The 27,083-nt window shown below is 31.5% G+C and overlaps 1 protein-coding gene across 3 annotated transcripts in view; it reads left to right on the top strand.

Moving 5' to 3' along the window:
• Positions 1–4,649: 4,649 nt before the first annotated feature.
• The window catches only part of Rsh (Rap GTPase activating protein radish), a 136,726-nt gene continuing 114,292 nt past the window's right edge, over positions 4,650–27,083 (top strand). The window contains exon 1 of one of the 3 annotated variants that reach the window (XM_072897824.1): positions 4,650–4,715. The gene's annotated coding sequence lies outside the window, so the exon portion shown is untranslated. The remainder of the gene's footprint in view (positions 4,716–27,083) is intronic. The other 2 variants (XM_072897823.1, XM_072897821.1) reach the window with 2 other exon arrangements.

The following is a 27,083-nucleotide window of genomic DNA, read 5'->3' as shown; positions in this document are numbered from 1 at the left end:
CGTCACGGATTTCCCATGGTGAGACAAATGTAATCTCGTTAGTTTTGTGAGTGCATTACGAAAAAAGAGGCATACACCATTATGGTAAGTTGAAATCTGATGGATTTTAATGTTGAGTTTCCTCTGCTTTTTCTTCATGTCACACAGTATGTCAAATTCACATATTTTCCGATAAACTTAAAAGCTTATCAATTTTTTTTTTTACATTTAATTTTAATCGTCTTTGTATAATTGAAATCATTGTATTAAAATATTTTAAAATAAGTTTTAAAAATAAATTCAAAAAAAAAAAAAATAAAATTTTATTATCCGCTTATACATAGAAATTTCTAAAACTTAATTTGAATTATTTAGAATTCCAAGAATATTGTCCCGATACATTGAAAAGCTTTCTGTTAAAAGAAAAGAAAGATTTTAAATTTTGATTTAGGACAATAAAAAGAAGGTGGTTGTTTATTCAACGCAACTCAGTTTTATAGTGCACACAAGTCGTTTTTTTTTTGTTTGCAAAGATTTTACCATGTAAATTCACCTTTAACTCTATTGTATTCTATTTCTTTTTTTTTTGCGTCTCCAGATACACTATCACTATATCTTCAGTTTATAGACTTAGATACTGTCATCCATTACACAGAGTAGCTTGTCTGCTTGTAACATTTTAGTGCCTTTTAGTACGGTGCTAAAGTTTGATTCATCGCGCGTATCGTACGCAATCTATGCAAAACGAAATCGTGCAAGAGAACTTTGAATCATTATAGTATATTTGGCAAATGGACAAATATTTGCGTCGCATCTTACACGAAATAAAGATTTAACACAGTGTTTTTACGCGGCGCTGAAATTAATCAGATTATCCAGTAACTTAATTTTATCGTATTTATCACAAAAATATTTAATTGTGCGTAGTTAAGCAATAAAAATAGCAAGAATATTTTATCGTATAAGATGTATTACTGCATTGAATATTCCCAGAATTTATTCTGCAAAATAATTATTAAGATTAAATACACATATTTGTGTAAGCTTATTCTTAACAAGACAATTTTTATATACGTGTATATCACATTTTAAACGAAAAAAAGATGATTAGGTGGAATAGGTTCTTTAAAAAATGTATTTAATAGAGTGCAGAAATATTTTATTGAAGAGGATTACTTATTAGAGTATTTACACGAAAATAGTAGTATGTAATCGTTTAAAATATTACGCTTTTAGCGACAGTGTCTCGTAATTAAAAGCGTAGATATTTTTGCGAGAATTACCGATAGACATCGATGAACAATGACGATTTTTTTCAGCAAAAATGCCATCAAAAATTTATCGGTCCTTATCGAAGTGTATTTTATAAAAATAAAAAGGAAATAAGACGTGAATTTTTGAAAGATACAATAATCATCCAAATTATCACGTTTGACAATTTAATTTCTTATGATACTTTGGACAGTGAGATATTTCGGGTACGATCAAAGAGAGAGCGTTGGAACTGGGGAAAAATGGAGAAAACATAGCTATACGAAAAGAAGGCAGGTGTGAAAGCCGACAAAAGGATGGGGCTCTCTTCCCAGGATCTGAAATGAGAGCGCAGCAGCCGGGAAAATACGAAGGGATCACACTTTTGTAGCGGCATGACACGAGCGAGGAATAAATGTTTTGCGTGCGAATAAATGTTTCTTCCGAGGATCCCAAAGTAACGACCTTTAATCTACATTCTTGGATCTTTTATGATAAAATTTCAAATGGAATATTCCGTTCAAGTAAATTTTAATTGAATTGAATATGAATCTTACAGAGTCAACATCCAAAATCAAATATTAACCCCAAGACCAATATTAATCTATAACATCGTACGTAAAATTACAGTATACAAATTTACAGATATACGAGCTCACACGGATAGTAAAATGAGTCTGCTACAACTTTATCTTGTTTTCTTGTTTTATTAGGTGTCCATTTTGTTGACAGAATATCGCATTTCAAAGACATGGTAGTGCGATAATCACGTTGCAAATGTGAAATTTATCAGACATATTAATTAAGGCAAAGTGTTGGAAACAGACACGTGTAACTTTTTGATGTAATTAAAAACTATCACATAAACAGTATTATATTATTGGCTGGAGCTATATTTTACTTTACTAAATGAATAATTAATCGCATAAAGATTAAAAAGTGACACTGGTTTTTTGGATGCTTTATCAATTATATTATCAAAGCGATTGCCGGAGCCTGGGCGGAATTAAGATTTTGACGTATCATTAGCACAAGAATTAGCCGCAATTTTCGAAGAGGTATCTCGGCAAATCCTGCCGTTACAGGATCCATTTTCTCGGAAGACAGTTACCCGATGAACTCGTCCCGTGTAGCTACCCTTTATTGTCTCGACTGGGCGATTAAGAATTTTGTCTCGCAATAAAGCTCGCTGCCCTCCATATTTAGCCGATATATATCCCTCCACCCTCCATCCTTTCATTATATCGCGTCGATCCAGAAACTCAACTTTAAGGATTGCGTCAGTTAAGCAACGAAAACTTTGACATCACTCGCATAGTCAGCTCTAGAATAAGTTTCCAAAGGGTGTCCCAAAACTTTTGATCTTAATTTTAGGCAGTTTCTTTGATCAACATTGACTGTTGTCTTTTTTTTCTCTCTCTCTCTCTTTTTTAATTGGACTGTGGAAGCTTAAGGAGCAAAACTTTGTCATCAAAGTTTGGATAGACTTCTATCAGTTCAGAATTTTAATTCTAGATTTATTTCTATCAAGGTATATAATCCCGATCAAAAAGTTATATATAAAAAAACTCTTTTTCTCTCTTTCCCTCTCTTCTTGCTTAATCAGCTACAAATTTATCAAAGAAAATTAATGTTATTAAAGTCAGGACTGTGATATTTCATAGTCTCCGCTATTCTCATTTACAAGAGTATAAAATTTATGTTGTAAGCGTGACACAATAACATATATAAATTATATTATTCATATTATTATATATGTGTCAGAGAAAATGCTAACCTCATTTACCTGTAACAATACCGTGCCCTTTTGAACATTGTACGTTGAAACAAATGAAAAAAGCAAATATAAATACGGGTATCAGGTCATACTATTAATTGTCGACATTCGGTATATTTTATGTAAAATATCGCGTGCACGCAATAGAGACAGCGAATGTAATATTGTTCAGCAAATGTAATATCGTCATACAATTAATGTGATCAAATATGTGCTTACTTTACGCGATATTAATTCTTCGCCGTCGAATCTCTCTCCTTGACATACGGATAATTAAATGAGTATACGTATTGTATTTTTCGTTGTCTATAATTAAATGAGCAAAAAGGTATCGAAATGCGCATGCAAATCGAGACAGTCAAGTATGCAATGTTTCAAATAGATTCCAGGAGATTCGTCGCAAATTCGCGACATAATGTTTAACACTGCATGCATTGTGTATACGCATATCCGTGTGTAATAGAAAGTATGTCGCATATCCATCAATTTATATTTTATTGGTCAAAAATCATGACAAACGCATAGAGCGACGTATAAAATTATTTTCAATCAATAATCAATTCACTGTTGGAAGAATCAAACGTACGAGTTCGCGTAGTAACTTTTTCATTAGGTTGTTTTATTAAAGATTGTATGTTTAAGTATAAATAAAAAAAAATATATTGCAAATAAATGTTGCGAGAAATTCAGCATAACTTTTTTAATCAGTATTTCAAGAACTTTCGATAAAATTTTCAAAAATGTACTTCAGATAAATTTAACTAAATTACAATGCAAGAGTTAATTACAAAGTCGAATATTAACTTTTAAACATTTCTCAGGAGAATACAGTCTAGAAGAATTGTTTATTAAGAGAAAGAAGGTAATGACGGACATTATTTAGCGACATGCCTTCGCTTCAAATATTTATACATATACCGTAAAATTAGCTCTTCAATATCCACAAATCATCTTCTCAAGATTGAATATTAAATAAAAAGCTTTACATTATGAATGATTACTTGTGTAACTTGCTTCCGCGTTTTTAATTTAGCTCGTAAAATATTGGACAAACAATTTATATTGGCTCGCAAGGGAACATAGAAAAAATTTCTTTCTTATATTGTTACGTCAATTATTGAAACATGACAAGATTAGCATTATGAAAAGCGTCAAAAGAAATAAAACTCTAGATCGATTATAGCAAGATACAATTGTAACATATATTACGAAAAGGACAAACTCCTTTACTCCTTTGCAATTCCATGTTAATGCACGATCTTATAGTAAGCAATTAGAGATTACTTTCTCATAAAAAATTGGAAACTTGTTTAAATTATGCAAAGAAATTTTTAAAATTTTATCGCACAATATTTGCACCGGTATCCCATGTAAGATCAATTTATTTCAACGTCCTATGAACTCTTGTTATGCCGGAAACATATCCCTAAACATGTCTCCCTATCGCAGTCACGAGAAGAGAGTCTCATCCCTTCGTCGGCCTCCACCTGCCTTCCGCCCCTAGTCCGTGCTCGTTCTCGGTCCCTTTCCCCCGCGCGCTATACCTCGCTTTCCGGCCGTGTGTACACGTAAACGCAGAGGGGATGGAAGGCACGTCTGCGCGATGAGGATCGGGATAGGAGTGAGCCTCTTTCGCGGGGGATCCGACGTGCTTTTCCACCCTCGGCGACGACAGTCCTGCCGCACCGCCAAAACGTACCACACAATCGTGAGTAAATTTGCAAACTCGCCGATTTCTCTCGTTCTATTCCACTTTCCCTGTAAGTTCTCTCTCTTTCTCTCTTTCTCTTTTTCTATTTTCGTCTCTTACGATGTGTCCCCCCGATAATTCTTGTCTATCTTTCTCTTTTTATCTTGTCTCGTTCAACTTTATACCGTTTCCTTTCTTTCTCTTTCTCTCTTTTTTCTTCGTCCTCAACTTCACCGTCTTCTATCACTCATCGTCGCGATTTTATCTCTCGATTTTATCTCTGCGATAAGGTCTCGTGGTACGCGCCGGTGAAGTTTTCTGTTCAGTTTACGCGCCCAACTGGAACACATCGCGTTTCGTGTCATTTACAAATGTCAAACAATTGTAGAAAGAATAAGTTTAGAAAATGTCGATAATATGCGATTTATAATCTTTCGTTTTCTCGATCCGGGTTTATCATTGGGATAATCGTTAAGTTTGCGCGCTGAATCGCAATTATGTGAAATAATCATCGTATTTATTATCATTAAGAAAAAAGATTTGAAAAAATAATTATATATATATATATATATATATATATCTATATATAAAGAAGAAAGAGAGAGAGAAAGTATATAACGTGCGAGTCGTAAAGCTTCGTTTCCTTGATCGGGATTTGCTACTGGTTTTTATTGGCGGCAAATCGTTTCACTTTATCGTGAAGGTAATCTCATAGTAATGTGCTGTGTAAAACACTTTTGTGTTATTTATTATTATATATGAGAGACGATTCTTAAGATTTACGTAAACTATATTTGTACTCTTCCAAAATTCTTTCGTTATCTTTATTTTTATAAAAGAGTGGATCTTGAAATAATAATATAAATAAAGAAGAATTTTTGCTGGCGTATTGTATTTACCATTTTAATATTTAAATTTCTTAATTTTTTAATTAAATATTTACTTAATTTCGCCAAATTTAAAATTAAATTATACGTTGAAGTGAAAGATGCTGCGTGAAGTTTCGTATAATTTATCGCTGCAAAAATATAACATTTTTCAGATTTAAATTCTATGTAAATCTTATTCGGAAAGTACCGGTCGGAAAGTATCTTTCTAAATCACGATGATAGATGTACTTAAAGTTTGTAGATCTTAAGTTGTTATCGATGCCGTTATCCCGCAAGCTAAACTCAGGCAAAGTTAGTAATAAAGTTTTCATGGAAATTTTTTTCGAAGCCAAGTTAACTAGCCATAAACTAGTTTTATATTTTAAAAACATAGATATTCATATATTTGACTAATTTTTTTTTTGTAAATTTAAAAGATCTTAAATTTCTCATTTATAGCTCTTTCGTGTTTTATGTTGTTTAAAAATCATTTATTAATGTAATTTATAATTTTTCGACACTTTACACATTTTAATCTTAAATCACAAAATAAGACAAACTAATTCATAATTTATATTACGAAAAATAAAATATCAAATACCGTGTAAAATGTGGGAAAAAACTTCAAAAATTATTTATTATTTTAATATAACTATTTTGTGACACTTGTATCGAGAAAATCACTGAGATTCAAAATTCTAATTATTTTAAAATGATATACAAATAATAGTCACGCTAGTCTTACAAAGGATTAGAAATTAATTATATAATGTTAAAGATTTAGTTAACCAAAAGAATTAAAAAATATATATCATGAAAGACGTATGATCAAAAGATTCACAAGAATGAAACAAAAATCACGATCGAATAAAAAATAAGAGAACTCGCACTTTGCAATATGTTACATTCCGTAGAATCGTGTCGTCCGGATGATTTGATCAATTATGGTAGCGTGGTATTTTATTTTCGAGGTACATATCATCGTGCTACAGTCTCGATAGCGAAGAAATAAGAACTTCCGTTTGGCAGACGAGGTTCGCGATTGTCGGAAGTTTCGAACGATCGAGGAAACAAAGTTAGGCGAGCGCGAGATTACGTTACGGTGCCGCATCGGATGTCCTCTTGTTTCGCCGCCGGAAAAGGAGCCAGCTGGTCGCCTACCACGAGTCCTACTTCCGTTAAAACTCATCACATCTATCTATATATATATATCGTTATTAAAATTCATGAGAAAATTCTCGTGCATCATGCGCGAAGTATGTATTACAGAGAGCGTCCCAAAACTATTGGATGTCCTCTTAACCGCACATTTTTTTTTATTTTCAAAATTCGATTTGTTTTTTAACGAGAAAATTTACCACAATTTTTTAGCATTATATGATTTTTTCATTGATCACAAATAAAAACCGTGTTAAAATAAAATACATTTAAAAGTAATTAAAGAAAGAAATACATAATTTCGTTGTTCATTTGCCATTTTAAAATTTAGTCCGCAAAGTGTGATTTATATTTTCAATCGATAATTATATAAAAGCTATTGTTTAAAGAAACATCTGATTTTTGGGACATTCTATATAATATAAATGAATCGAAAGTTTCAACTCCCTCACGATATACGTTATTCCCTTGAACATATATATAATATATATCTAAATGTGAATCACGATAAATATCTAAGCACTACCAAATCCACTTGTGTATGTAGCCGTTATAGTTATCTAGAAATATAAAATATTAGATATATAATCTACATATAATCTATATGTAAAAAATATTTATCACTTTATTTGTATCAAAATATCTCTAAAATTTCAGAATATATCTATAATTATATAATATATAACTGTATAATTAAACCTTAACTATCATGGTGAAAAGAAAGACAATTATTATTTATCGAACCGTGACAAGTATAAATGAAGCGTTAAATTAACTGTTTTTAATAACTCTTATCTTTATGGCGAAAAGAAAAAGTAGGTCACGCATAAAATGAAGAAAAATACGAGAAAAAAATAATGAACTTTCTAGAAGAGACATTTCATATTCATAAAACTCATCTATGCTTAGGATCGCGATTTTGACATTGTCGTAATATAATTGGGGGGTTAAAATACGCAAGATCACAAAAGTGATTGCTAACATTAAACCTAACTTTTGTAACAAACAATTGATTGCACACGTGTCAACCTGGAGAGAATATGGCGGAATACTGTGGCAGGTGAATATATTATGCATCCGTATACAAAACGCAATATGGATTACCGATAATAATTGTTCGGCGAAAATCCATTGACGCAGGAGAGCTTTATGTGAGGGTTAAGCTAATAATACAATGTAATAACGGGCTCACAACGTGTGTTACAACATTATAAAAGATCATTCAAGGGTTTCCTATTTCGATGGACCCTAAAAACTACACCATAAAACTGTTTTGTCCCAAACATAAATATCGGTAAATATTTGAGATAATTCATTATTAATAATTATTAAATAATATCATATCTCTTGATCAATCTCAATATTCGATTTGCTGTATTTCATATTAAAGTCATTTTATATTAAAGTCATATGTTGTTCTTATTATTTAATTTCACAACTTTTATCATATTGTAGCGATATTAATTTTTGCGTATGTAATGCTTGTGACCTCAATAAGTAAAATACATATAAAAATATTACAGAATTTATTATAACAGACGGAACGTCATCTGAATGCTATTTTTTATAATAATAAACAGAAAATATTTCGCTTTATAAAAATATCAGTGAAATTATTATTAAAAAATTATTATTAAAAAAGAAAGAGAATTCACATACATATTCAATTTTATATAATATCTTCTGTATATATATATTTAACTCTATTAGTTGAGAAGATTGAAGAAAAAGTAAAATCTTTTTTTATTACAAAATTTCGCGGATTCCAGCAAAATAGCATTGTGACTTTAGCATTAAATTATTGACGATTGACAGAATCAAAACCATATCACTTCAAGATAAATTGCATCATTCATCTTTGCGTATCATTATATGTAAAGAGATGTATATCGTAAAGAGATAGAGAGTGCCGAGTAATACCGATAAACAAAATCAAATCGATGTATCGATAAATTCTATCCTCAAAATGGATAAACTGTGACTTTTCCGATTCGTTCGCGACCAGTCCGGCTTATCGTTGCAGTTGATCCACTTCTATCTACTTACGAGCCATGCATTTCCGCTGATAGCGCGTTCACTATACAACGTGCACGAGTTATTCCCAAGGGGCGGATATTTATATTGTTTGAGACGAACCCAACACACACACACACACACACACACACACATATATACATCGATATATAGGTAATAAAAGACGCTGTGCTCACGGTGACGACGACGACGACGACGACAGTGTATATAATGGATCAGTATCACAATAAGTCGCCAATATTGACTCGATATTTCCGTGGTGCATCGCCGGTTCTTCATATCAATACTCAAAATCGCGGACAAATATTGACCGGAAAATATTATGACGTTATAGCTGGTTGCACTTAATCTTGATAGATGAGCAGTTCGGTACATAGACTCTCTTTCTCTGGGGTGTATCTTTCTTCAAGAAGCTTTCCGACAAATTATTATGTACGTGTGAAACGCTGACAAATAATGTGACAATTATGTTGGAAAACAAAATTTTTAAAAATTCTATATTGAAAATATTTTTACAATGGAACTCGTTATCTAGCCTCTTACGCATCATTTTCAAGATAAATAATTCATATAGATTGAAGAACCAGAATTGTAGTGTAAAAAATTTATATATAAATATAAATATAAAATCTATATATTATTTTATTTACATTTTATTACATTTTCATAGCAAGTATTATTTTATTTGCGAGAAAGAATTATTATCTCTTTAATCAATAATTTTAAAGCTGCTACGAAGGGAAAATGTGTTGTTTATCTCAGTAGCGAAAAGGGAAAATACAATCTATAATGTACCTTTAGTGCTGTCCTCCGCTTCCTTCTCGTCTCTTCGCAGTACTTACGCAAATGCGTAGATATCGCGATGGAACCGAGGTCTGCCGAATCAGCCACGATAAAGGCATGTGGCACGTGTCGCTGCTGAATTCGCTCCGGTGGATAAGCAAAGATCTGCGATAGAGCAGCAGAAGGAGGAGAATATGCCGATCACGAAGTGCAGGGCGCGCACGGAGTATCGACAATTTATTCCTTATTGGCTTGCACAGCATCCTCTGAAGCGACGGCCTTCACGCAAGCAGCCCCTTTATCGTGGAATATAAATTTAAAGATTAGTTTGGCGAAACTAATGACATGATAGATGTTTTTTTTTTTTTTTTTTTCAAGTTGGAACAACTTAAGCCAGAAACACAGACGCTTCTGAATCTCAATCAGGCGACTTTAAAAAGTAATGTTTCTGTAAAGGGAAGATGTCAAGTAGTGCGTTTGGGAAAGTCACGTTACATTTGCGCAGAGATTTTTTATTTACCCACGAGTTTTACAGTATAAAAATGATAAATGGTTCCACTGTGATAGTATCAGTTGTATTTTTAAATTTCGTCGTACTTACACATTTGATTATTTTTTATTGTAAATTATTGCTTCTTGTATTTTATCTATAAAAAAGAAACTATTTATTAATCAATATTTATATTTGCACCATGCTTCCTTCATCGCAGTGTATGTCTATTTTTTTTTCTTGCGATAACAAATATCTTTTTACAATAAAATAAAAAATTTACCCAAATAATTCTTCAGTATAGAAATGTTGGTAGAAAAGCAACAAGAATCGTAAATTATGTAATAAAGACTAGGAAAGACGAAACTATTTCGAAAGAATTTATTTCAAGTCATTTTGTTGTAGCAAATGCCTGAGGCGTACTTTCTACGGTTGAAAGTTGAAAGTTTGTTTTCCAAAAAACGTATTTCCCAAAAAAAATTCATACGTGCATACTAACAGACATGATGCATCAATGCGTTGGCCTGTTTTTGTCTATAGCGAATATTAACATTTAATATGATTTCGAGTATTTTTTCGTATAAAAAATCCGCATATATTGTGAGTTTACAACAAAAGAGCATTAAGCGCAAAAACATAGCTTTGTGGTAAAAAAAAATCTTTGTATAATGGACTTAACGGGTTTAACAGTATGAAGACTTAAAATTCTGGAATTCTGTGATTTCGATATACAAAATAATTCAATATTTAAATTTTACAAGAGAGATGCCAAAATCTATCATAAGCTCTCGTTTTATAAAAATAAAAATATCTTTTTATCTTATATATGGATATGAAATATACATGTAGTATACATATAGTTTTGTATATAAAAATATACAAAAAAATAATGAAAACAATGGACAAATATCTTTATACTAGTAAAAAAAGACACAAAATATTGTTTCAAATTTTTCTTTAAACATTTTTCTGCTTATTTTTTTAGAAAAAAATAAAAAATTAAATTAAAAATACATTTAGATTTTTCTGTAAAAAGAAAATCTTTACAAAAATATATTTATATTTTTAATATCATACTTTCTCTCTCTCTTGTTTGAAACATATTTTTATTATACTTTCGATATGTTAGAATGAAAAATATCCTGCGTCCAATAAATATGCGTGTCTTTTATTTCACATTAATCTGATATTTCGTGGAGATATCGAAATCGAAATGGACATTCATGTGTATTCGTTTATAGTATTTTTCCCTCGTGTATATGTATATCCACAACGGCACTTTATACCTGGCGAGATGAACTCGATTTTCTGAGCAAAGTTGCGTTATACGCAGGTGTCGCATCCAACGGTGGTCCGGCCGAGGTATTGTTCTCTGTGAAAAGCAAAAGCGAATTGTGCCCCGGTTTCGCCTCGCGATATCGACCGTCTAGGCTCGTCGCTATATCCCGCCACTATATCGCAGATTCCAGTTATACAACGGTATTTGCGAAGCGACAGCCTCAATTCGCAAGTGTTTGTAAGCTCGCGCGTTTGACGCGCGTATCAGTATACATAAAGGATGGTAGGCTGAATGAAACATACGTTTCTATGAGAGATTATATTGCACCTACCTTGTATGATATGGTGCAATCAATATTAAACAATAAACCCAATAAATGTTTAATAAAATAAAATCATCGCTATTATAAATTACGCGATCGTTCTTATTATGCATATATTAATAATCATTATAATGGTGTGTCTTTTTTATAATAAATTATGATTTCATAGACCGCGCTATCGCGAATTTTATTCATGTGATCGCAAGCTTCCTTGCAAACAACGAATTGCGATTATATTATTTTCTTGCCTAATATCTATTATGAATCTCCAAGGTTGTAGATTTAGTTTTGTCGTCTATACCGCGAAAGTAATCCTTCGGAAGATAACGAGTTACAAGCATTTACGCAACACGAGTACACCTCGAGAGCCCGAAATGCGAGTTGTCGCCGGTTTCTTTGATCGACGATGCGAGATCAAAGTACCGTTCCTTCGGAGTGTGGTTCTCATTATCACGGTGACGTAAACACACACTTCAGAATTCTCTCGAAATCATTCGAGTTGTGTATTATACTGAGAGTTAGCGCGATACAACTATGATAATATTAATACATTTTAATATATGATAATATTGTAATATTTACGATGATTTCCAAAAGAAGCGGAATATCAAAATAAATATGAAAATTTAAAATTTATAAAACTATGATAAACGACGAGAAAAAGTATCACATTATTAATTATTAAAATTTAATAAATTATAAAATTATTATTTACTAAATTATTAAAGAATGTAAAGTATCAGTAATTGACGGGTTGTTTCATCGTCGAAAATGTAAATATAATTATATATTACAGAGATAATTTTTATGTATGTTTGCGGTATCGAAATCTGAACTCGTGGAAAATTCAACCCCAATTTCAATCCGTTTCTATCGTTTGACGTGTAGAGGGACAGCTTACGGCGTTACTTTTAGATAGGATTTCAAATTAACGTAAATTCAATCGATAAAGAGACTCGGAGGTGCTAAACTGATGCAAAGTTTTTCAATCACTTGTGTAATCCATGTATTCTATTGTTACATTGCTTTCGAAGTAAGGTACAAAAAGGCATTGCTAGAAAATGTTTATCTTTTTCCGCGTCATTTACACAGTCCCAGAGAAAATAATCGTACGATTTAGATATTAAAAGTAATTAATTCAGAAAATATGCCAAGATCAAAATTATAAGAGTAATTACTTAATTGTATTAACATATTTTCATGTAACAAGCTAACCGTTACACACTCAGCCTATCTTTTTATATTAAATGATGAGAAATAAGTTTGGCAATGTATATAGATCTCAAGAGTAAAGTCAGGAAAAAATTTTAATACGAAAATCAAAGAAGCAATTAATTGCATTAATCAGTTTATTCTTGCAGCGATGTGGACCGTTTGGGAACTTTCCAGTAAATACATAAAAGAGATAAGGAAGATGAATTTTTCCGAGATGAACAGAAAGTCTCTTTTACTTTCATGCAACTTTAATTAGTATATTTTTTATCTAAGTATAAAATAATAAAAAAGTAAAAAAACTTGGAAAGTTTACCTAAACACTTAAAGCACACGCGATAAGCTGCCTTTAAAAACTATGAAACTGTGCCGCATATATTGTGAAAGTTTGCAACGATAACTTTCTCGTAGAGCTAAATTATATTTATTCTATATCGATCGAATGTATTATAACAAATTTAGAATAAAAAAAAAATTGTTTGTTGTATCAAACAATGTGTGGGTAAAAATTTGCAGCTTCAGCTCTACTTTAAAAAATAAAAATACTTTAATCTTTAATACATATATTAAAAATTCTCTCATTTATCATACATAAATGCGACAGATTTTATATCGTTAAAATTTTTAAATCAAGAATATGACATTAACTAATATTATATGATTAAGAATATCACAAATATTTAATATATATTTTTGATTAACAAAACCAGTCATAATGAGATGTAATTATTTCCGTCCAAACTTTTTACATGGGCTGTTTTAATTATCACGGAAAATGCGCAGCTTCTGAAGAATCAAACTAAATTGTACATCTCGCGAATTACATCCCCGTTGGAATATTTCGGCTTTATGAGATTTTCTCGGATTCACTGGATTCTTTTTCTTCGATAACTCGATAGTCGTTAATTAACCGCGCAGAGCTCACTAATCGAATAACGAGAGGAAATGTGATTTATCGACGGGCGGTGTCGGTCGACACGTTGGAATTAATAAACCGACGATGACGGTTAACGATCGGCGAGAATGATTTGTAATGGCACGAGAACGACCGATGGGGTAGACCGACGGAAAAAAATGGGCAGCAACGAGAGCTCACGAGAGTTGCGCAGGACAATATTAAATTTAATTTTATTTCGTCTTGTAACAGCTCTCGTTTAACCTACTTAGCGTCAATTAATGGATTTAACGGTGATAGACTGGCAGGGGAAGTCAATATCGGCGAGAACGCGCTTTGATAAAACATCGCGACGGTAATTATAAATTCTCGCTACACACCTCTTCGGTGTACGAAAGGAATTGTAAGCTGAACAATAACCGGAATGAAGAATATGTCCTAATTCGAGCGAGATAAATTATAGCAGACAATTATGCTCATATTGTTTTTGTACTAATGGCGTTGCTAGATAGCGTACACAAATGACTGAGTATCGCAAAAAAGGAGATCTTGATTAGCGTATTACTTATTAATTTTATGAATTAGCGGAATTTTTGGAATTACTAAGTTATTTTTTGAAATTTTATTGACGAGAAGTCAATTGAACTTCTTACTAATATATTAATTATATTTTATACATATATATTAAATATATATTCGTAAATTAAATCGATAAAAAACGAATGAATAAATGAAGATTATTTATAATAACTCTCCCGATTATTGAGCTTGAAATTTAATTAGTTTAGGAATTTATTAAAAAATAATTATACAAATATGTACACAAATATTAAAAATTACAAAAAAGGAAAGTAATTTGATTGAAATTTTCGCCGAAAAAAAAACAAAATTATCTAAAGAGTACACAGATAAAAGAAGCAATTTGATATAATTCTATATACAATATATATATAAATCCCCAGATGCCTGTACATATAATATAAAAAAAAACTATTGTTTTTAAAAAAAGAATCAACGTAATCTCCTTTTATCACCTTATCCATTTAAATATTTATAAATAAAATTAGAGCAGAAAATTAATAGGCAAAATATTTTGACAATGTAATCACAATTATGAGGAAGCTCAAGTAAATTTCCTTATAAAATGGCGCGATAAAATAATTCGCTGAAATTTAGATAAACGAAGTGATGTAATTATTACACCGACAACGCGATGATCACACGTAAATGCGACAAATAAACGATTCGAACACATCCATTACCGACAATCTCCAATCACAATGTCATGCGATTATCGCCGTCAATTTGTTCGAGACCAATATAAACCGACATCGTTTTGCGCGACGTGAATCCGCACGGCCACAATTGAATAAAATTCATTTTAGTCACTCACGTTTCGATAACATATTAACATATTAAATTAGTAACATATTAACATGTTTTCGCGCGCACACGACCCGAGAAATCGGTATTATATCGCGTTTCGCAAAGTATCTAAAAATCTGTCTCCTCCGCTTCTTCATTTGCAATAACGGAAATAACATTTCGTTTCGTCACCGTCCGAAATTATGCTATGACACTTCATTAACGTATCTAGCACATATCGTTCTTTTCATGATCCTTCGTTGAGCGAATATGTTCTAATTTTAGATATCGGAAATATTTATTTGTGAAGTCTTTAATCGATTTAGAAGAAATACTGACTGAGAAAATATTGAAGAGACAAGAATAAGTTTGAGCAGATGGAAAATATTAAAAATTTTGTAATTGAATCGTTATAACTAAATCAATAATAGCTCAACATATTTTGAAGATTGAATAAAAATATTAATTTATGTTATAGTTAAGTTTTAAAAATAAAATTGAATTAGTTCAATTTTATTGTATTTTCAAAGTATAATTACGCGAGAACTAGCATATGCTAAGACCTCTTATTTGTCGAGTTATACCGCTATTTTAGAAGCTCGTTTAGCGTGACAATAATCGCTCTGTAATCATAAAATGTGCTCTCGTAAACAAGGCATAAAATAATTACGCAAAGTGATGGGTGTCTTTTGTGTTTTACGATAATTCCTTTCGAACTACGAACGCATAAATTCCTGACGCCGCCTACGGTATCAGTAGTGCATTTGTGAACTTTTTCATCATGTAACTCGGTGCAATATGCGCAGAAATGTCAATGCCTACAAATGTGCACATACATACAGGCAACACCTGTTTAAGCAGAGGAACAACTTCGTCACTGAACTAAATCAGTGCACACACTGATTAAAATGTTCTAGTTTCAAATGCGGCTAGTTGAAACAACAAGTGGCACACGGCGTCCTTTCCGCCACCGTCGCTAATTATTTCACCGTTTAATTCGTTATTTAAACGATTTATTAAGCAAAAGCAATTGTTTTATTAATCGAAAAATTGTAAAAACGATTGCAAACAAATTGCGTGCCTCTTCAATTTTATATTTGCCGATTTGTCGAGAACGATTTCACGCACATAAAATTCTTCAGTAATACCGTTGTGCATGACATTCTTAGTTTAATGATCATTCAGTTCTAATTTATTATGAGATATTTGTCGCGAAACGTGTGCGCTGCGATGATAAAAAGAAAAGTGATTTCAACAGCTTGTCTCGTCGAACGTGAAAATCCGGCAATCAGATTCGACTTTGCTTTTCCCGAGATAGAAAGACAGCAATTTCTGCGGAAGTTTTAGCCCCGTCGTCAAAAATTACAGAGGAATAAAGCGAATCTCAATTGATATCAAATTGTCTGTCATCTGATGAGATTAATATCGCATGTCAAGCTGATTATTTTAGGTGAAGATGTTTTATAATTAATTTAACACGAATAAAAATTATTGCAAATTATTTCTGAATTCTCGCTGAAAGTTTAAATTTAAATTATTTATTTTAAAACAAATAATATTTTTAATTTTTTCAAAATATATTATTTTTTTAACCAATATTTATTTCTCTATAGAAAATTTTAAATACGATCTTTGTTTATATTTTTTAAAGTAAGTAATATTCAAACAACATCGTAGATTAAGAGTTCTAAAGAGTTCTTCGAGGAGTTGTTTTATAAAATTTCGATTAAGTTTTAGAAAGTTGACAACTGGAAGAGTTGGAAAATCGTTCTTGACAGAAGTTTGCATCTTTCGGGGAAACAAAAAATGTTAATGCATTCTATTCGATTTTATCGATTTATGGAAATTTTAAAAAACTCTGGAAGAGGGAAAAATGTTTTCGTGTGTCTGAGTTTAACTTTTAGAACAGATAATTAATAAAGCAGCTAAAGAATAAGAATTGATTATTAGGTAAAAAAGCAAAACAGTTAAATATGCAAAGCGAATTATTCTCTATACATATATCTATTTCAAATAATCGAGATAGACATCTTGCAAACTCCTACTTTCATATATATATATATATAACCAATCGAGAGGAGCGTATAGCTTATATATAATCTTGATTGTAAAGTGCGCATCGTGAATTTACCGCATAATGAAACTGCCTCATAATTGAGCTCGCGTACGCTGACGTTCAAACTATATGTATACGCTGTTTTCAAATATTTAGCGCAAGATTGCTTTGCAATTATAATTAAACGCGTATTTATCTGCTTCACATTTTGTTAATACCACAATTATCCGCCAGAACAAGTTTTAATCCGACGATTATAGTCTCGAACTTTTCAGAGTTATTAAATGTATATGAATCATTAAAAGTAGAAATGTTTTTTTCGTGCATTTTAACATATTTCTAATCATGTTTTTTAATTATAGAACGACCTCGATATTTTGCTGCTAAATTACCAATATTGTAATATATATCACTTTCGAAAAATGATATATTATTAATTAATGTCACTTGTTTAATCTTCTTTGATTTATGTATAATCAATTTTGTGTACTAAGTTTGTAATAAATCTTGGACGTTGACATTATATGAACGACCTTATATAAACTTCGCAATGGACTAGTGACTCTTTGACAAGCGCCATAATGTGCCATGATATTACAGAGCTACATCGTAACAAGAAAAGCCATAATAGTATCATAACAAGCTACTACTTAAATTAGGTCAATATAGCTTACGAGTAAAAGTCACGTATTACAGCAAAATTAGTATTTAAACTAAAAGAAAAAATTGTCAATCAGAGTTAATTAATCGAGAAGTTTTTTTTTTATGCTGCCAGATTATGTAGTGTTAATATTTTTGCTGTTAAATAAACTGATCTCAGTCAAGCTTACACTAATAATTTGATTATGATCCCGACACATTTTGTTACACATCATTCGCGATCGTATGTGAGAAATGAAAGATGTGCCAAAGGCCAAAGCACTGACAATGAGTCAATATCGTAATCCTCGTCATCCGCTGCCACTAATTGGGAACCTGACATTAACGCGTTTTGCTTTGTTGCTTTGCTAAAATTTCGAGCGCGCTTTGCAAACCAGTGACGTTACTTTGATACCGGCTTGATGTAACGGTGCACCATTTTACCGCTATTGAAACTAACAAACTCGACGATAAGCTCGTCCAACAACGCGTTATACGACGTACGTATAAAGTACTTTGATAACGACTGAATTGAAGTAATTAATAGCTTTCTCTTGCGTTCTTTCTCATTTTCTTTCCCTTTCTCTCTCTCTCTCTCTCTCTCTCTCTCTCTCTTTCTTTCTTTCTTTCCCGTCAAACGCACTCGAAACATTACATCCTTTTGTTTCGTCTCGAGAAGAAAAATCAAAAGAATTCAAAGAATCATTCCATCGTTAAAACTCTTATATAGAGAGATATAACATGTGTTTTACGAGTTCTTAACAGAATCGCAAATTATCGCTATTTTAGAAACTTTAGGCTGGTATTTATAGTCCATTCTCATATTTGAGATCGTCTTAAGTAAGCTCTTAAAATTCCATTTGGCCATTTCATTTGGCTGAACAAAGTCTTGAGACGATCTAAGACCAGACTTAAAAAATGATCTTAAATATAAAAACGGACTATGAATACCAGTCATAAATATTTATAAATAAATCAGATAAACTCGATTATGCTAATCAAATCTTTTTGATATTATTAGAAGTTGGTTCCTCTATTTCGCGACTGCATAAAACTATTAGCTTTACATCAACGTTATATTCTATTATTCGATTTTAACCACAGTAAAGCGGTTTTTTAAATCTGATACATATTGAATATTGGTAGATGTGGTACATATGACATATATTTGTATTATTTGATCACATTTGAGGAAAAATGGGCTTATGTAATTATGTAATTATCAATGATCATATCTAATCAAATCCAAAATTTGGTACCATATGGCTATATATGGCTATAAATTTGGTACCATATATGTATAATAATATCCGAAATTTGGCGCGATATAATCTTATCTTTATATATAATTATAATGTATGTGGATAATGATATAATGATACAATATATATAATAATGTTGGGCTAGATCTGTTTTCATATATACTTATCTAGCTAAATATGATTATATATATAAAAAATGATTATATAAAATCATATTGTGGCATTTTTCAGATATTATTATATATAAAATTACATATGTTATTAAATTTTTTAATAATATCTAATTACGTATATTTACATCTGACACATATATATTATATTTTTCTTGGATATTTCATAGATATTTAATTCGTGGGTACAGAATAGCTGCAGTATTAGATAATTCTAAATTCGCTTCCCTAATTTCACCAAAGTTTAGAGGAATTAAATCCATCAACTTAGAATTAAAGTTAAGTGCCATACAGCAAGAGAACTCGGTCGGAGTGCAATAAAACGAGAAGAGCTCCATGCAGGATATGATGAACATATATTAAGGATTACTATCGTAATTGGAATTCATGGAAATCTCGACTCTATATAAAAGCCTGTATTACCATCGACAAAGTTCTCCGTTTTAATACAGCTAAATGCCATCGCTTTAATAAAATTCTCAGAAAAGATGCACAACAAAGAAAAGAGGCAGCATTCTCGTTAAAATATGTGCTCGTTGTACTTATATGTATCCTTCTTGAGTGTTCATCTAGAAATCTTATGTGATACTTTTTCATCGGCATTATGGTGACAGAGCGGTATTAAATATGTACGTGTTCGGGACAGGGGTAATAAACTGGGTCATCTGGAATGCCATCGCGTTACGTACATATGTTTCGCAATATCTTTTTCCTGAAAATAATTTCTGCGTTTGTGCACTTCAATGAATGCATTACACGTGATAACGCCGGCTAATTATTGCCCTGTAAATTCGCGGATCAGTGGACTCGCCGTTCCCCCACTATATTTTCGATACTAAATATTTGAATTATAAAGAATACTGGTGATAGAGTCGCACTTTGCAGTATTGTTTTACTTCATTGCTTTTTTTAGTTTATCACAAGAGAAGAACCTCTCGTTCAAATGTAACGCAGCCCGATAATATTTCAATTATCAAGAATACCTCTGACGTAAGTGAATATATTGATTCCAAGACACTCACTTTATTAAAAAAAAAAAAAAAAAAAGAGGAAATTATGCCGCATTAAGATTGGTTCTGAGTTGTCAGTTAAATCTTCGGGACAATACAGCGCGATGAGAAGTGCTAAGAACTGCTGTCTCTTGAATTATAAATAAAAGAGCATGGTACATTTATTATGTCTTTTTAAATGGAGATTTTATTATATTTTGTAAAGGTGCAGACTAAATTAATTAAATTATTAATTATTATATTTAAATATATATTAAAATTGACTATATTTTTTTAATATTATTTTGTTATATTATATTTTTTTATATTATTATTTTTTTTCTCCTTCTCTTTTTTTTGTCCTTCTCAACAATTGTTTGATTTAATAAACAATTGTCATAACATAAAATCGTATAATTGCAATGAAGTCGTTCCCAGGAGTACAGTAATATACTTCGCTAATTTAAACTGTAATATAAATTCATAAAGTAAAATACCGTTAGGAATAAGAGATAATATTTTGCACGTGTACACGTGAAAGCGCTATCGTAAGCAAAACGAAAAATCCAGTTGAAATATTTGTATATATAATTAATTTTTCTATCTTTCTGCTATATATCTCTTAATTACTTTCTTCCTAATGCCTCGCTATTGCTAATATATTGTTTTCTATTTTTTTTAGATACGGTATTATAATTAGTAAAAGAAAGATAATAATTAAATGACAAGTTTATTATTACAATTTTTTCTATTCTGAGAAGAATGGGGAAAAGGATAATCTTGCTCAAGAGTTTCTATAAGAACAGTCCATAAACACTTTTTCTTTATACATACTTTTCTCCGATTATGACGGAGAATCTTTGCTTCTCAACTATGTTCGAAATCTCCCTTAGCATCCAACATTGACTCATGACTTTAATCGCAGAAGATTTCAATTATGAAAACAATTTACGAGCTTGCATTTCTCTCTCTCACTTTTTCACGTTTAAAGATTTTTCATCGCAAAATTTCGGAAGATGTGCGCAAATAATTAAAATTAAGATTCGATTTATTTACAATTTATAAGTAAGCTAGAAATATATATATAATGTAAATAAAGAATAAAATCTCGCGTTCTCTTAAATTCACATTGCAAATAAATTTTTCTTTTCAATACATTTTTTTTACTTACCATTTACTTAAGTCTCAACATTCAAAATTTATTGTTGTTTGTCCAGGAAAATAATGTATCATATAAATCTGCATTTTCGATGCGAATTACACGACTGTATCGTGCGCGCGAACGCGCTTGAGCAAAACGTAAACATTATCAGACGAAATATCAGCCGAATATCAGAGCAAATATCAGACGAATATCGTCAATAAAAAAAACCATGAGAAACGGAAACAAACGGTGCAATGTTATGTGTGCCGTTAAACATCAAAGGACTAGTCGACTGTTTTCTCGAAAGCGTCGAATTTATAGTGACGTTTAACGTTCTTACAACACATTGTGACAACAAACGGTGAACCCTATTTTCCGACAAAAAAAAAAAGATGTTTAATCGCGCTTTCACTTATATCCAGTTTTATTTGATCGTGTGTCACTCGATGCCATCATAGATCCTTGAGTTTATGACTCTCGCAGGAACAGAAAAGAGGACAGGATCCACGGCTTGTCAACGATTCGGGAAGAAGTGTTGTTTCAACGGGCGTGGGATGCGGAACGCGAGAGAGAAAAGTTTTATCCGGCTAAAACGCGCACCGCGCAGAAAATACACTCGGGACCGAAGTTTGCGACGCGCAGTTTGGCACGACCGTTCCCCAAAAATTACAATTTACGAATCAACCAAGAGTATATTGTTACGAGAGTTGGTACGGGTCGATATGTAGCGCAATTGCGCGGTAGCGACGACATTCCGTCCCTTTGGTCGATTTCTCATCGATTAAAAAGGAATTTTGAAACTTTTCTGTTTTATCATGGAAATTAAGAATAAACGAAAGAGAAAAAAACAATGTTAATTACTTGCTCTTATTATTTAATAATTTAAACTAAATTACTTAATAATTAAGTAGGGTGAAATATAAAAATCTTTAATCCGTTATTTATTTCACATTTAATATCTCAACAGGAATGCAAATTTCTTTAAGCTTGCATTCTGCGATATGCATAATAATTTTTGCACGATAGCTAATTATATAACGAGAGCTATTCTATTGTAAAGTAATATAATTTATTATGGCATGAATATAAACTTGCGCTCAGCGTGTTATGCAAAGCAATTACGTTATAATAAAATTTATTATATTATTTACTTAAATAAATCTTTGAATCTATTAAATGCACGCGATTTGTAATGACAATCATTTACGTATGACTCAAATATGACGAGATTTAATAAAAACAGAAATTTATCATAACGCGCGAATCTGAACTATTATTAATTAAATTCAATCTAATCACATTGTGTGAACGCGCTTTATACTACAGTATTATTTATTTAAACATGCAGCCTCTACGTTTACATCGCTCGTATAAATCAGACGATATTTTCCATGACTGCATCTCCTGCATTTTTTGCGCGGTTTCAATCCCAGCTGTTCATATTTAATTCATACAAAGATACGAACGGCTGATACATAGGCAGCCGTGTCGTCTGTCGATAAATGAGAAAAACGTACGCCATAAACTCTTAAGTTACATTAATTCTCGAAGGCGAGCGACTCTCATGCCTATAAATTCATAAATCGGAAAAGCGTGTCCTACGACACACCATTCACACATCTGAACGGAACGCACGATCGCGTAATAAATCGAAGATACACTTCGATGTACGATTCAATTTTCATTTCATCCATAAGCTACAGATAACATGATTTATATTTTACATGTTATAACCAGATGTCAATAGTCAACTAGTCATGTATCAATCATATGCAAGAAAAATATATTCTATCAGAATACATCAGATACAGAGCAAAATAAAAATTTGAATAAATAAAAAAAGTAATAATTTTAACAGTATATAGAATTATTCTGATCTCAACAGGGTGTTGTCTCACAGCAACGTGATGTTTTTCAATCTATTTTAATTAAATTACCTTCTATATATTTAGTTGTTTTAGTGTTACATCTATTCTTTTTAATCACATCTTTTTTCACACAAGAATTTTATCTGTTTATTTTATGATTACCCGAGCCAGCTTTTAATAACATTGAGAAGCGAATATAGTCAGAGGTTACCCCGTTCGTGCAAATAAGCGTTGACGCACGTGGAACGGTTTGGAGAACACGCGGCAGCGGCGGCAGTGAAGTGGCAGGCGACACTTCATCCCCTTTCTACCCCTTCTTCCCCTTTACTTGTTGCTTTTCTTTTCGCGGCGTTTAAATAGGCCACGTTTTCCTCATTGAAAAACACACCGTGAATGCGTCGCGGCTGCTTTTACGCGAGAAAAACAGGAGGCGAGAACGTGCATACAAAATTTGTATAAAATTCGCGCGAACGTTGAGAACGTTTTACGTTTGTCACAGCAACACGACGAGTCCCGAATGTCAATTTGGTGCGGCACGTGCGAATTAGTAGACGACGACGGCGGTATTGCGATGATAAATCGCATCGCTAGGGCAGTCGGAAGCAATCAGGATTTCGTAAAGTCGGGTATTGCAATCCTGATTATATTGCATTGAAGATTCGAATCCTTTAGACATCGCGCTATGCACATGTCTGTGACAACAATTCGCCGCTTGATTTGGCTTTGATACACTACAATGTATAGCCAATTGAAGATATCAAGTGTATGTGACTGTCCTCAAAGATTTCAGGTGATTTGAACAGAATGATATAGATAGGAGAAAGTTTAAATAATAATTATATAAAGTAAGTTAAAATAGTAAGTTAAAATAGTGTTGTATATAATTATGGTTCATATATATTAATAATTATGAACTGATATAAAATATAAATGTTGCTTTTGAGTTTAATAAATTAACGTGTTTACCTATAAACTCTTAAAAACTTGTAAAGAGAGTTTTATTTTATTTAACAATTTATAAAGTCAGCCGTAAAAAGTTTATTTCAAAATTTATGTTAAAGATATATGTACACAAGAAAAAAAGATTTCAAAATTGATTATTAATTATTTCTTCTTGAATTTTATTCTTTTCTTATATTAAAATTTACAATAGCAGAATACAGTAAAAAACTATATAGTAAAAGATTTGCATACTTAAGTAAAATAATAAATTATTATTTTGTATGTGAATATATGATACATCATATATACATTATTTTTTCTTTGACGACATGCAACTCTCATATCAATTTTCTATATCACTAACAATAAGTTATACATTTCTACCCACTTATGATTTCAACAGTAATCGATGTTGTTTGATCATTTAAAAATATGAGGAATTAACTGTCAAAAAATCAGAACGTAGAAAAAGCCAGTTAAAGAGTCATAATTGCGTCAATTAATCAAGAGCGCAATTTAAAAATTAGTTTACGGAGCTGCGTATATCTGCCGTTGAATAAGTTACATGATTCTTTTTTTAGGTGGATTATGTGACAAAGTTTGTGATTATGTTACACATGCAAGAAGGAAATCGTCGCTTGTATATACACGAATATTATACAATCTATTGCAGCGTGGATAACGAGATAGAGATAAAGAGAGAAAAAGTGTATTTCTCTTTTGCTTTTAATTATTCTTCCGCCACAATTAAATTTTCGTCAACGATAGGACAATAACGGATTTTCCTCTCGTTTGTTTTTTGTGCGCAAAATGCTTAATCGCCTTTAAAGGCCGACAATGTCATTTTTCATATTGGCTGTTTCAAATTCGGAGAGTCTGCGTACAATTTCACTTTCCATTTTATATTAGATATTTCAGATTTTTTTCTTGCTTCCACTAAATATGGATGTAATAATAAAAAGCTATTTTTTTTAAGGGTCATGAGCTATATTTTATAATTGACATTTCTAATAATATAAAAATATACTTCTGAATACTATTGCATATCAGATATAAAGATGATGTTTTTCATATTTTTATTTACACATTATTCTTTTTACATTTTTTTAAATTCTAAATTTGGTTCTTATATTGTGAGTAGAAATTTTTTGCTCGACATATGTGAATCGAGTCCTACTTTCGAAGGGAGATGCAGAGCTAAACGCGACGGTGAATGAACAATGTTTCCTGAAACGGTCATTTTCCCGACGACATAAAGAAAACCGATGCACACTTCACGAGAACATAAATAGACATATTATAGAGCTACATCTCCTCCCATCGTTATTCACGGATAACTGATGCATCTTGGAATGTATACTAGCTTCAGATTGACGAGAAGTCAATATAGAACAGTTGCATATAGTGACGTGCTACAGTTTGTACAAACTCTCGCTACTGTAATCACTCGTGTAGGTTTAATTAATTAATACGTTTAGGAAATTGCAACTTAAATATTTAAGTTATTTGAGATAGTTGATAGTCACAAAAATATGAGACAAAATCAAGTTTTGCTTGAGACACACATATCTTTTAGAAAGTCTTTCTTTTCCAATACGAATATTCCATGTAACAAGAAAAGTTTCAACGTACACAGTTGTCTTTTATTTGTTTAAAAGTTCCCATCGATTGATTTATTTAGTTTCTGAATAACCGATCTGATATAAACGATATAAAATTATTGTGAGTTTTAATCACAGATATACCAAAAAAGAAAAAAAGACAGCAAACAAATTTATTACTTACTAATTTTACAAATCTCGCTTGAACGATTGCGAAAAAAGAAAAATATTCTCAAAATCAAAACGCTAACTTACGCTTGTTGTTAAAGAAAAAAAAATAAAAAATTTGTCAGATTAACTAAGTAGAATACAAATTTTTCAAAATATAAAATTGCACATAATCTGCAATTTAAAATTATTTGTAAGGATGTTTTGTTAGCGAACAACGTCGGCTGGCACTAAAGGACAAGGGAAAGAAGAAGAAACTTATAACTGGAAAAATGTTTATTGTATTTGAAGGATTCTTATAGTACATCTCTCTCGCGACTTGACAGATCTCATTATATGGAATCGTTTAGGGAGCCGAGTAGCTCATAGTCGATTCTGGAGGAAAACGAATAGAAAATAGATGGTCGTTACAAGAAAATTGAGGTAAAAGAGCAGGAATATCGTCTAGTAGACGTCCATAGAGATAACGTTCCTTTTCTCAAAAGCCGTGAAACAGAAAGTGGACACAAAGAAAATAAATCGAATAATGCCGGCCAGTGTATTGCAAAGATTCTCATCTTTTGACAATTGAAATTGAAAAAAACCTCATGGAATTTTATCCCTTTAATTGACAATATCGCTATCAAACATACACAGAGATATAACATTTTATTTAGTTTATATATAAAACTTTTATAATTTTCTATTTTTTAACGTACCTATTAATGTGCCAAAGTAATGACGAGATATCGTCGCAAAATAAATTGTTAAATCAAAAACTAAGCAAACTAATTTTAGATTTATTATTTCAGTATAATTTATGTCATCCCTTTATTTATTATTTCATTGTAATTTATGTCTCTTCTTTGGATCAATAGTAAGTTGTCATTGTTAGATCTTATTTACACTTTTCCTTTTAGACTCTTATATTAATGGAATTCACCTTCAATACATTCACTTACGTTACTATTCATAGTGAATTAGTATAATACTATTACACGGTTTAACACTTGAAAGTAAATCCAAATATTTCACGAGAACCTCACGATGAGTGAATAACCGTGACTGAGCCCGTTGCTCAAGCACCACCTAAGTCTCAATAGGTTTCGATAACTCTCGGATAGAGCAATAGGCACGAAAACTGACAAAAATAAACAAGCC

This window comes from Anoplolepis gracilipes, chromosome 8 (assembly GCF_047496725.1).
Source record: "Anoplolepis gracilipes chromosome 8, ASM4749672v1, whole genome shotgun sequence".
NCBI lineage: Eukaryota > Metazoa > Arthropoda > Insecta > Hymenoptera > Formicidae > Anoplolepis > Anoplolepis gracilipes.
The sequence above is the reverse complement of the archived record's forward strand: the minus strand, read 5'-3'. Positions and strand labels throughout refer to the sequence as shown.